At 43.5% G+C, this 13390-nt stretch overlaps 1 protein-coding gene across 3 annotated transcripts in view; it reads left to right on the top strand.

Moving 5' to 3' along the window:
• The window catches only part of CHRM3 (cholinergic receptor muscarinic 3), a 524164-nt gene that overhangs the window by 227619 nt on the left and 283155 nt on the right, over positions 1-13390 (top strand). For 2 of the 3 annotated variants that reach the window (XM_086679557.1, XM_086679558.1), the window contains exon 3: positions 7035-7097. The exons of the other annotated variant lie outside the window; for it this stretch is intronic. The gene's annotated coding sequence lies outside the window, so the exon portion shown is untranslated. The remainder of the gene's footprint in view (positions 1-7034; positions 7098-13390) is intronic. 3 annotated transcript variants of the gene reach the window in all.

The raw sequence follows: 13390 nt of genomic DNA, 5'->3' as shown, positions 1-13390 counted from the left end.
AGAGGCACCTGGTGGTTCACTTGGTTGAGCATCTGACGTTGACTCAGGTCATGATCTCATGGTTCGTGAGTTCAAGCCCCACATCCATCTCACTGCTGTCAGCTTGTCAGCACAGAGTCCCCTTCTGATCCTCTGTCCCACTCTCTCTCCGTCTCCCCAGCTTGCACTCTCCCAAAAATAAATAAATATTTTAAAAAACAGATGAAAATAATCATGAATCACATGTGATAAATGACTCTTTCACTCATTAATTCAGATGTAGGCCACACATAATATTCAATGTGGTGCATTGGCTTCAAATTAATTATGTTACAAAAGGAACTGATGTTTAAACTTTCTTTTTTTATCCTTCTCCTGAAAGATGCTAGCAGAAGAAGATATTTCGTTTTGTCATCATACATACTCCACATAAAGTTCAAATTTCATTTTAAATCCACCACTTGTGACCAAAGGACAAAATTCAAAAATGGGAAGTTTCGCTCTAAATTGTCCTTTAATTCTTGTCAGCTTCAGAGTTCTCGAATTCTATGATTGTAAAGAAAAATTAAAGCCAAAACTACCGGTGAAGCTAGACATAATCTCCAGTAGGTTTTTGCTCACTGGAGACCTTAATGGAAGTGTATCAGTCTATTCAAGCTGCTGTAACGACATATCCCAGATGGGGTGTTTTATTTTTTATTCTTTTTTAAAAATCTTTTAATGTTTATTTTTGAGAGAGAGAGAGAGAGAGCGAGCATGAGTGGAAGAGGGGCATAGAGAGAGAAGGAGACACAGAATCTGAAGCAGGATCCAGGCTCTGAGCTGTCAGCACAGGGCCTGATGTAGGGCTTGAACTCACGAACTGTGAGATCATGACCTGAGTCGAAGCCAGATGCTCAACTGACTGAGCCACCCAGGAGCCCCTGCTCTCACAGTTCTGGAGGCTGAGGGTCTGTGGTCAAGAGGCCAGAAGAACTTGTTTCTGGTGAGGCCTTTCTCCTTAGGTTGTTGACAGGGCTTTCTCACTGTGTCCTCACATGCTGTGTTCTCTGTACCTAAGCAGAAAGAGAGAGTGAGCAAGAGAAGAACAGTCAAGCTGAGGTATCTCTTTCTCTTCTTATCTCAACACCAATCCTATTGGATTAGGGCCCCCCCCTTATTATTTAACCTCATTACTTAACCTTAGTTACCTCTTTAAAGACTTCATCCCCAAATGCAGTCACACCTGGGGCTTAGGGCTTCGACATGAATTTCAAGGGGACAAAATTCATCCATAACAGGGAGAAAAACAAACATAGGGTACCACGGGATACAAAATTTGTGTATATTTTACATTATGCTAAGTTTCTCCCTTCTAAGTTTTTTGTGTCTTTTAGTAAAAGAAACAAATTGAACTGACATTTAACAGCTTGCCACAGCCAGCAGGTATAATCTACAGGGTCCAATTTTAGAAGGTCATGAATTATTTCATTACATTGTTAAAATGTCTTTATATTGAACATAATATGTGAGATACGTACGTACATCTTTTTTGAAAGTGATATTTGAAATGATGCCTCTTTAGAATTATTTCTTTTGCTTTTAAAATAGCTTCTGGGAAAAGCACTGGTTAGCCTATTACATTCTAGCCATTTCGTGGGCCCCATAGAAACACTAGTTAGTTTATATGAAAGACATTTTCTTCTAATTTATAGAAACAAAGAAGTACACAAGAATCACATCTAATTACAGAAAGAGCCAGCCGACAGGCGTTAATATTATTGGTGAAGCTCCTTTTTGTTACTTTTCTGTGTACAGACGGAGAAAGGTGAAATTGTGAAGTCTGAGTAATACCCTTCACACTGTTTTGTATGTCTAGTCGAATCTAGCCTCCAACCTTTATCTCAACGGTATGAGATTAGGTCTGCGAAAATTGGACTGGCAGGCGGTCCTTTTTCCACGAACGTAGGAGAGTTTTCTTCTCCCATTACCACCTTCTACCAAAACTGAAATTCTCTTCATTCAATTGTCTGCTGATGCTGCCTCAAATTTCCAGAACTCTGGGTGTAATGAGACTTTCTAAGAATCTCAGTAGCCACTCCTACTGACCTCAGGCTCCCGGAGCCGTGAGAATTGACCACTGCCAGCCACCAAGACTCAGCCGTGCCCAGGTCCTGAGTAGTAAAGAAGCAGACTCATCCTCTCCAGTTGGCAGCTTCTGAGAATCCTGTGACCTCCAAGAGGTCCAGGGTGGGCCTTGGCAGAGCCAGTGTTTACAGTTCATCATCCTCAAATCCTGGTTTGCTCTTCTCATTCTTATTTAAAATAGATGCCCCCAGCCCCCAATTCAACACACCTCTGAAGGCTAGGGACCCAGGGAATTGCTTCACTATGACCAGGGCACTCACTCCAGACTACTAAACCTTGCCCGTGTTCCCAGCCACTGGCTGAGGTCTTGTCAGCTCGGATGAGCCACCGAGTCTGCTCCCATCCTGATGAGTACGGAACCTGCATTGAAGGCTTCTAAGACTGTGTCCCCCATCAAGCAGGCCCACTGCCCACCATCTTGGCTTTGCTATGGCTCCTTAGACACTGCAGTGTGGCAACACTCCTGGACAGCAAACCCCCAAAGTGGGAGCTTTTCTTCAGCTCCCAAATGCCATTCCCACTTACCGCCTCTCCCCTTCCAGAGTGTTCTGTTCTCAGGAATATGAAAGTAGAGCCTGCCTATCTATCTTAGAGGGCTCAGGATCCACTAAAAATTCTCACGGTGCTGCCCAGATCAAGATCCATTGACCGTCAGCATAGGCAAAGCAACATCTCAAAAATGTTTTGGATATTGCTGGACCTGCTGCACCTCTACCCATTCAAACCGAGAGTGGTGTTAATTGTATGTCTTGGATGAAGTAAAATAAGAAGGAAAGGACAGAGAAGGGGAATGGTAAATGGAAAAAGATGAAGCAACGCCAAATTTGGTCTCAATGATCCCTGTGGAGCTGTGGTGCCCCAACACAGAGCAAACAGGCAGCTGTTTCTTTATCTATGAAATGTAGACAACAATAGTTAGGGCTGTGGTGATTAAATGACTGGGTGTATACAAAGGGTTCGGGGGGCGCCTGGGTGGCTCAGTCGGTTAAGCGTCCGACTTCAGCCAGGTCATGATCTCGCGGTCCGTGAGTTTGAGCCCCGCGTAGGGCTCTGGGCTGATGGCTCAGAGCCTGGAGCCTGCTTCCAATTCTGTGTCTCCCTCTCTCTCTCTGCCCCTCCCCCGTTCATGCTCTGTCTCTCTCTGTCTCAAAAATAGACAAACGTTAAAAAAGAAACAAAGGGCTCGGAATGGCACCTGCAACATGTTGAGCGTTCGTAGATGTTTGTCGCTGCTGTTACCGCTACAACTATGTGCAACTGGAAATGCAAAGGAGCCAAGCTTGGACAGCAGCTCTACCCACCACTCACAGGACAGCTCTGAGACAGTGATTTGATCCCCGAGCCTCATCTGCAAATTGGGAAGAGTAACAAAAGAATGAATCATTTCATTCATAAGAACAATTTCTTGTTTTAATTATCTGTCTTTCCTTTTTCTGGATAGGCTGGCTTAAAAATGAGAAGACAGACTTTGAAAGGAACTAGTGAGGGTCCAACACAACATCTGAATGAATGCAGATACTTAGTGAATCCTGTGTTTAGATAAGAACTTAATGCAAACCAGACTTAGCATAATATATACATTTTTAGAACCATATTTATCCTATTCCCATAAAGCCGGCTGTCAGACACAACTTTGTCAAAACACGTGTTATTTTGGTCTTTGATAAGCAAGTTAAAAACCAAAGCTATATCATGAAATTAAAAAGGAGAATATTCTAGATCTTTCCGAAGAGGCTGGGATCTAATTTCAGCTGAATACCAGAAGTTAAATTAGTTAATTAAGCTTATTTATTTCGGAGCTGTGAGCAGGTATGAGGCTGTCTAAATCAGATGGCTGTGGGGCACCTGGGTGGCTCAGTCGGTTAAACATATGACTTTTGATTTTGATTCAGGTCATGATCTCACAGTTCATGAGTTCGAGCCCCGCGTCGGGCTCTGTGCTGACAGCACGGAGCCTGCTTGGGATCCTCTCTGCCTCCCTCTCTCTGTCCCTCCCCTGCTTGCTCTTGTGCTCTCTCTCTCTCAAAATAAATAAATAAACTAAAAAATATTTTAAACATCAGATGGCTGTGGGTTCAGTTATCCCTCACTTAGATTGCAAAACATCTGCTCAAGTGTTCTGTGTCTCCCAGGAGATCAGAGCAATATCCCTGCTCACAATAATCAGGAAGTAGGCAAATAATGTGAGTTTTTGGAAAAGATTGAAGGAAATGGGACCGTTCAGATGGTTATACTAAAAGTCCAGACCTGCCACCTTGTTGCTATCTCATTACCTCTGTAAATACCCACTGATACGACACAAAGAAACAATTAAAGACACTAACAAAAGAGCCTACACATCCTAAAAGTAATGTTTTGTTGGCCTATTCTCTACGCATCCTAAAAGTAATGTTTTGTTGGCTATTGAAAGAATCTTCTCATCTGTGCTTCCTTATTATTCTGTGTCTGGCTTTGTGTTCCTCTTTATTTGGCCTACTGCAAGATTACGACAACAATCTCTGGAATCGCCAATCATATTTTCATCATATAACCCTTTGAGCTGTGTCTACTGGGATTTGGTAGAGCTTGTCATCTATACTCGGAGAGCTGACGCTCACCCTCAATGAATGTCATGTGCGGTTAATTTGCGATAGAAGTAATTTGAAGTTATGATGGAAGCCAGTTCTCTCACTGGTTCTCACAATGAGTGCTTTGCCGAGTCTAACATTAGAGAAACTTAGAGATTCTTCGAGGTATTCAGTCTCAGTTATTGTTCTCTGATTCATGTAGTGAATGAGATATTTTTATTAGCAGACACTTGAATGACTGGATAGTGTTTATTTTATCATTAAATGTGTGACTTAATTTTATTTTATTGAGATATGTATTTACATATTCAAGTGATCATAATCCTAATACATAGGCATGTTAGGACTTCTACTTCTGCTTCAACTGTGTTCTGGAAAACCGTTCATTTTAATGATAAAATCCATATGACAAATACGTATTGAGCAATTACTGTGCGTGGGGGACTTTGCAGGTTACAGTGACAGGACTGACACGGGCCTCAGTGAGATCCACTTGCCCTTGGGTTCCCTAGATTCTATAAGGAATCAACGGTGAAAGATGAAGTCTAGGCTCCCTGGCATGCCCCACCTGGCAGAAAACATCCGGTTTGTTAGAGACCAGAGAGAAATGTCTGTATCCTCCCACTGACATGCTATTTGATGCTTTTCCTAGCACTTCCTCTAGTTACAACAGGAGTGTTAATGCTGTCGCACATTCCCTTGAAGTGCCATAATACATGTATTATTTCCTGAGGAGATGCTGGGATCTACCAGAAGCAAGGCCATAGGTGGAAAAGGCCAGAGAGCCTGGATTCAAGTGACCTCTGTTCACTCACAGCCACAGCCTCAGTTTACCCATGCTCTCAGGAGATGATCAGCTTCAGCTGTTCCTTCCCGAGGATGCCCTCCTCTGCTGGGGCTGCAGGGAGAGGAACCGTGTGAGGCTTCACTGGGGTCCGGGACCCTTTTCCCAGAGTGAGAGAGGTCCCTTGATTGAGAGCTCCGCCAGTGCAGGCAATAGCAGAGTGAGAAGCCCTCAGGGAGAATGAGACGGCAAAGGAGGAATGTTCTCTAGGATAATGCTTCTCAGACTGAGGCAGCACCAGTGACTTTTCTTTTTTTTCCTTTTTCCCAATCTTCTGCAGATCGATACTTTCAACAAAAGATACACACAAAACACGCATCTATTTTTCATTATGAATGAAGTATTTCTTTCTGTCTCCGGGCTTATCTTGCAGACCACACTCTCAGAGGCTGCCCTGAGTTCCTCTCGTCCTACGCACCCTGGGAACCCTCACCCTCGCACCTCACGGCCTCTTCCCCTCCTGTGGTCTGACCTCACTGTCACCTCTCAGGAAACTGCAGGGTTCTCCTTTTAAAATTCCAGCCACATCTTGTCAGTCCCCACCCCCAATTCTGCCATAGCACTTATGGTTCCCTCCCGACCCTGTGTTGTCCGTGACGTCCTTCACAGGAGCACGCTTCCTTCACTCTCTCCCCATGGAACGTGGTGTCTCTTTTTCTTTCTCTAGGCAACCTTCTAAAAGCTTTCCTAAGGTTCTAGCCTAAATGTCAGGCTCTATGCACTTTAAATATATGAATGTCAAGGGTGCCTGAGTGACTCGGTTAGTTGAGTGTCTGACTCTTGATTTCGGCCCAGGTCGTGATCTCACGGCTTGTGAGTTTGAGCCCCGCATCGGGCTCTGCACTGAAAGTTTGAAGCCTGCTTGGAATTCTCTCTCTCCCTTTCTCTCTGCCCCTCCCCCACTTGCACTCTCTCTGTGTCTCACAATAAATAAATATACTTTAAAAAAAAATGTGAATGTCAGTGTCTGAAACGGGGTTGGGGGATGTTAAGATTTGACCCTCTCCTAATGTGAAAAGGGCCCTAAGCAGGAGTTAACTGCGTGTATACGTGTCCATCGTGTCTGGAGAAGGTAGCGGACCAAAGCTTCTGAGGAAGGTAGATGGTATTAACCCACTTGCGAACAAAGGAGGGTACCATTTGTTAACCCTTTGCTAACAAAGGAGGGTACCATCACTAACTTGTAAAATGAAGGGATGTGCAGTATCTTTTGTTTTCTGTTCTTCTCCCTTTGTGTCCCTTCACTCTGACGGGGGCTTTGATGGGTATGAGGAGTGGAACTATACAAAGATCCTTTTGTAGAAAGTCAATAGATGTGTTTCTTCTGCCAATGACAGGGATCTTAACTCTCTGACCACCTGTATCCTCGTCAGTGATATGCGGTGGTTCAGTACCAGGATCACATTCCCTAGAAAGTTCTATAATTTTCGTACATTGCCTCAAATCTTTTGTTTAACCTATTGATTTTTTTCATCCCGGGGCTCTATGTTAACCTTATTTTCTTAATTCTCTTCTAGCAACTGTGTTCTGGTCAGAGGCCAAATAAATGACATTCAGAACTTCTACTGAGGTACTATGAGGTAAGATCTTTTTCTGGGTTGAGTTCTTTGGTTTAAAAAAAAGGATGTATGGCTTGATCAGTGAAACAGATTAATGAGGAATAGGAATTTCTAAGTTGGTGTTTTCAAGTATGATTTATAATTGCTCTCTGTGCATCTCAACATAGATAACACAGTCGTGCTTGATTTTTGTCTTAATACAGATACTTTTTTTTGGCTTTTTGCTCATAATATTCAAAATTACAATGAAAGCATGTCGGTTAAAATATGAAATGTTGTTTTCTTTCAAATACTCATTTGTTTCTTAAGTGTAGCAAGACGTGGTTATTGGAAATTAGTGCCAAATGTTTGAATTTTTAGCATCTATAAAATTTTATAGCTTGTCTAATTTACAGAAGCTTACATATTATCCCTTGATTGATATCACCTTATATAAAACGCCATACAAAATCTGATAGTGAATATAAAGACAGAGCAACGTTGTGAAAAAGCTCCATTTCCTCTCAATGTTATTGTTAATACCTTCTCTATTCAGCAGACAGTGTTATTGCCCTAGTCAATATCCCTTCTCCCTTCTTCCTTCCAAAAATCGTCATCATCATCATCATCATCATCATCCTGGTATTTTGAAAGGCAGTGAAATGCCTTGTTTAAATACCGTCACGTTCCCAGACTCCTTTACTGAGGCCACGTAACCTGGTTCTCACTAATGACCCTGGATGGTGGGCCCCAGGGAGGACTTCTCTTCCTGAATTTATTCCCTTCCTGCACTCATTCCCTTCTTGACTTAAAAGATCAGAGCTTCAAGAGCAGAATATTTTGGGAATATTGTTATTACTTCATCTTCCTACCTGGAAAGGTGTTCTAACATTTGTAGCCACGGATTTTAATTTGTGGAGGTGACTGAGTGTTGACATGGAGAGGTCAATGCCATTGAAAGGAGAATTTCTTCCGTACATATACTAAGAGAAGGGCCACTCTGTGCCACCAGGCCACCTGAGGAAGCACCAGGTTTGGTCAAGAGGCAGAAGACGGGAAGAGGAGAGAGTCTGAGTCAGCAGTCTTTCCTGGGAGTGTCTGTGGGAACAGCTGTGCAGGGTGGGGCATACGGTTGAGGATTGGCCAGTTAAAACCGTGTGAGGGACTCTGGGCTGTAAGGGTGGTCCCTGGCCGCTGGGTGACTTAGGGCTGAGGAAACACTGGCTTGGTGTGTGAGTTAGAGGAGAACTGGGACTGTGGATCCAGGGTTGCTTGGTTTACACATGAAAGATGTGCTCTGGGCCACGCCCTTCGCTGTCTCTAAGAACTGGGTAGCCCTCTTGTTGGCATGAGTGCGGGGAGTTGTATGCAAGCGCTGAAACCTAGGAATCTACTCCTGAAGCCAAGAGCACACTGTATACACTGTACCTTAGCTAACTTGACAATAAATTATTTCAAAAAAATAGAAAATAAAAATAAATGAAAAGAACTGGCTAGCCTTGACAGAGGCAGGCTCTCCCTCAGCAGCAAGGTTTTAAGATCTCAGAACATCATAAAATACAGAAAGGAAAGAACATGCCTGATACACAGCACAATCCACCCCCCCCCCCCATCTTGAGATCCCAAGGATGAAAGCCACAGCCAGAGATGTTAGAGCAGGAAGGTAAATGAACTTGACTCCTTGATGACATTCTTGCCCTCCGGTGAGCCTACCATCAGCTCTCCTGTGGGATGACTCCGATAAATCCCTGATTCTCTAGATCTCTTGACACTCGGAGCCCAGTCCAGACAGCACTGATTCACGGGCGTTTGTACCCGGGGGTTGTGCTAGACATGCCTGTCTTTAATCTTGGCAGTAGTGTGCAGTCAGGGTAAGTGTTATTATCCCCATCTACAGATGGGGAAACTCACACACTGAGTGTTAAGGTTGAGGTTTGAGCTGGACCTTCCGGTGCCCTTCCCTGTCCTCTGTTACCCTGATGCCTATCCTAACAGCATATGCCAGGAGCCTATGCTTTCGGTATTCACATCTGCTGGCTAGTCAGCAACATCGCCAATTCATTACCCCTTTGAATGCTTGCTCTTCAATAAGCCAGAATTTCCACTGGATTATCCACTTATAAAACCAAGTGAACTTAGACTATTCCACGTTAAAAAAAAAAAAAAAAAAAGAGGAGAGAAAATTCTAATTTGGGGGGATCAGATTTGATTGGAATTGCCTGTGAAAGCAAGTGAAGGAAATATTAATTCCAAGGTGGGTTTTTTTTTTTTTTGTTTTTTGGGGGTTTTTTTGGCAGTAAAAGTTTAGAACTCATGGTCTCAATAAGGCCACCACAATTCAGCTTTTAACCTATGGTCCAAATATTAAATATTCTCCTTCCAACAATCTCTGTTCCTTTACTCGCACTTGTTGGGATTGGGGGAAAATGCAGGTAAAAGATAAATTATATAAAGAACTCCTTTCCAAAGAAAGTCAGGCACGATATTGAATAAGATACTGAGCTGAGTCAGGGAAGGAGGTGCTTGTAATGGAAAAGTCTCTGGAATGGAAAATACGAGGGGGCAGTGCAGGTGACAGCCAACTCTTCCAAGGCTTGAAAAACGCCAGCTCACCTCTCTGGACCTTTGTTCTTTATTTGTAAATGGAGGGTGTCAGATATTCTGATATTCTCTTCGTGTAAAATAATAGCTTTCTTTGTCAGATCTCCTTTGCTAAGGCAGGGAAACACCGCATCTACTAAAGTCCAACTTTCCTTTTGGCCACTGAAGCTACGATTTCTCAGTACTTTCCCTTTTCCTTTCTTTTCTTTCAAATAGACCCTGAATCTCTTCATTTCTTTGTGTCTCTTCTGTCACGACCCTGCCCTAGGTCATCATTCTGTCTTTCCTGGACAACTAACTGTGTGAGCTTCCCGATGGTCTCCTGGCTTCCAGGAGACTGGGGAGCCCGGAGCACATCTCATTACTCTCCTGCTGGAGACCTGTTGCAAACCCTTCAACTCCCTTCGTCTACATTAAGAGCAAAACCCCCAGTGCACAACAATGACCTATACATCCCCTACGATCCAGTTTCTACCTATACTTGACTCCTTGCTTCCCAACTCCAGCAAGTGTCCTTTTCACTGTTCCTTGAATGTTTCTTTGACCCCCGGGGCCCTGGAGTATAGTCCCCTGGCTTGCATTGTGTGTCCCTGGTCCTTCCAATTCGGATCTCAGCTGCTTCAGCCTTCCCTGACCACTCTCTGGATATGAGCGCCAGCCCAGGTACCCAAATTGAATTCCTTTTAAAAACTAGAAATTTTATTTTGTAAAGCATACGAAAATACCCATGGATGGCAAAAACTACGTACGCATAGAACTTGGGATCTAGGAGAGACGTGAAAAATAAGGGATTTAGGCCAGACGTGAAGAATTCAGCCATGTTTGTTTATGGTTTATTATCTCTTGCCATAGTGTGATCTAAGCTCGGTGAGGGCAGGGCCTTATCTGTTCCTTCCTTGCCAAAGCCCACAGTGCCTACAAGGATGCCTGGTCCCTGCAAGAAGCTTAGTAAATATTTAGCGAATGAATGAATGTAGAGGCAGAAAATGCCATAGATCAAATATCCCCCCCAAAATTAAGCAGTGCTTACAGATGTCCCCGAAGAGTCTATTGCTTAGGAAGGAAGGAAAAAAAAAATAAAAGTAAAGATGAAAAAAAAATTCTGGGGAGAGGGACAGACAGCAGGGCACAAGGAAAGAACAGTAAATCTTTGGGAGGGATCGCTTCAGGTATTTTTACGAGCAGTATTTCTGATCTGTGGTGATGGGTGGCGGAGGCCAGTTCTTTGGATCTTACAAAGATTTATTAGCTAAGCCTGACATGTGGACGATCAGAACTGTTTGTTGAATGAAGGCCCAAAAGAATGAAATAATAAATTATTGAACTGCTAAGAGCATTTTGCCTTTTTTTTTTAAAAATGGGCAGGATAACATTCCCTTGATGCCAATATTTAGTCCGTGTTAGTAACAGCCATTCCAAATACACTGAGTGTGAAGAATGTTCCATGAAGCAGAATTCGGTTACTGCGCTAGGCATCTCCCTGAGAGCATTTCAGAATTTATTCCATCTTCAAGTAAATTGTCACAGTGACTCTCCAGGATGGCATACCGTGGTAACGTATTAAAATGCTGATGGGAAAGTGGAAACTAAAAAAATGTCTCATCTGTCAATTAAACGATGTAGCCTCGTGGGTCGATTACAGCAATTCGGGGGCTTTTTGTTTTCTGCCAATTGAGATTTGACAGCTGTTTATAAAATATTTACATTCTGATTTCAGTCGCATTGACAACACTTTTGGGTCTTTGGAAGATGATAATTATATGTTAGGAAAATGTTAAAAAAATTCTGAAGCTGATCTGTTGAGGGGAAAAAATATCTGGCTTTTTTTAAATTGTACGAAGGAAGGAAATCTACTTTATTAAAGGATGTATTTCTAATAAAAGTCAGGAATAATAGACATTTGTGACCCAAAGACATATTGCGTGTAATATGAGGGAGTATCTTTCTTCACCTCGTCTGTTCTGGGAACCTTATCTTTTCTCAGTCAGCTCTGGCTAGCTAGATACATGTTTCTCACCTTTCTTTATTTTATTAGGCATACATAATGTTTGTATGGTACTTGGGTGAATTAGACAGGATTTGAGAGCATCTCTATGGAATTTTACAGAAAAAGAATTCAATACATATTCTTAGTACTCGAAAGAAGAGAAAATAAAAAGTATTGGGGATAATACTAACTATTGAATTTATATCGAATTTTCAAATAAAATACTTTTAAATGTTTTTCATGAGAAGTGTAAATTTACATGCAGCTTTTCTTTATCAGGTATCATGTTGGAAACAGTGACCTCTAATTCTTGACCAGTATCTGTCTAAAATCTTGACAGCCACTGTCTGTGTGATGCTTTGTAAGAACAAGTAGGTGACAGAAAATTTGAAACCTATTTTATAGCCATTCAAGGGTTTCCTGTAACTGACATTATGTTTGAAGTATCTAACAGCTATTACTTTCTTTCACCGATGAATGTTCTGTTGAAGTTTCTTAAGGTAAGGCAAATGATTTTGGAATCCAACGTAACTTTTTAGTATCCAGTATATTAAGTTTGTATAAAACATATATTCTTTTATAGCCATCACCCTGCACATAGTTTGGACCCTGCTAAAAGGGCACGTCAGTCATAAATGGGCCAAAGTGGGCTTGAGTTCATCTGTGGAACCAGGAGAAAAAGCACAGTTGGAGGCCCAGGCCCACCCCCTTCCCGTCCCTGGCTCTTCCCTGTCTTTCCAGGGGCCTCGCTCCGGGACCATTCATGTAGACACTCCCTGTGAAAGTCTAACACGCCCCGTCCCCACTGTGTCACAGCTGTCCCTTGGCCAGCCATGGGGTCCCAGGGACACATAAGGATGCATCTGGTGAAGCCACCACATAAGCCCTAGAAGTGAGCAGACCTTTGGTGAGAGATTCTAGGGACCTGCAGAGATGAAGCCTGGTCTAGAAGAAACCCAACTCCCTGTGGGCAATTCCCACGCAGAGGGTCATGGCCAGAGGAAGTCCAGAGTGGACACAGATACAGCACTTCTCCAACACTAACATGGATGCACCTGTTAAAATACAGATTCTGATTCAGAAGGGCTGAGGTGGGCCCGAGCTTTGGCGTTTCTGATGTGCTCCCAGGTGAGGCTGATGCTGATGCTGACTAAACTCTGAGGAGCAAGACGGTGATGCACAAGGTCAAGGCCAGGGTCCTACCGTCTGGGTTGCAGGGCAGTACTGGACTGAAGTATCTGCTTTGGGTGAACACAGAGACATGGGCCCACCACAGACAGCTGTCCTCGCCCCCAGGACCTCCCAGCCCAATTCTATATCATGTCCCTTGGCAACCTGTGTCACCAGTTGTCCCTCCATCAGCTCCCAGCCCCTTGTCCATGTGGGCAGCTGCCCACTCAGGGCCTGGGCACTGAACTTGATGTCCAGGTGTCAGAGCCCACCTTGGCTGTGCTCAGAGTGTCGCAAGGCCAGGTGTCCCCAGCATGCTTGCAGCCAGGGAGAGCTCAGCACCAGACCGGGCTCAGGCACACCTGCCCCTGGGGATTGCCCCCCCACCACCACCACCACACAGGTCCCTGAGGGCATATGCGCCTATCTTACACCCTGGGGCACTTCACCCAGCTTGTGGGAAGTCCTACAATCAGGCTCAAAAAGGCACATTAGGGGGAAGTGGTAAATCTAATAGTTCTCTAGCAAGATTATACCTCATTATATGAAATTGGATTAGAAAGTTTTCAGAAGTGAC

Source organism: Puma concolor, chromosome D2 (assembly GCF_028749965.1).
Source record: "Puma concolor isolate L17-30 chromosome D2, mPumCon1.1.hap2, whole genome shotgun sequence".
Lineage (NCBI taxonomy): Eukaryota > Metazoa > Chordata > Mammalia > Carnivora > Felidae > Puma > Puma concolor.
This window is presented reverse-complemented; position numbering and strand designations above follow the sequence as displayed.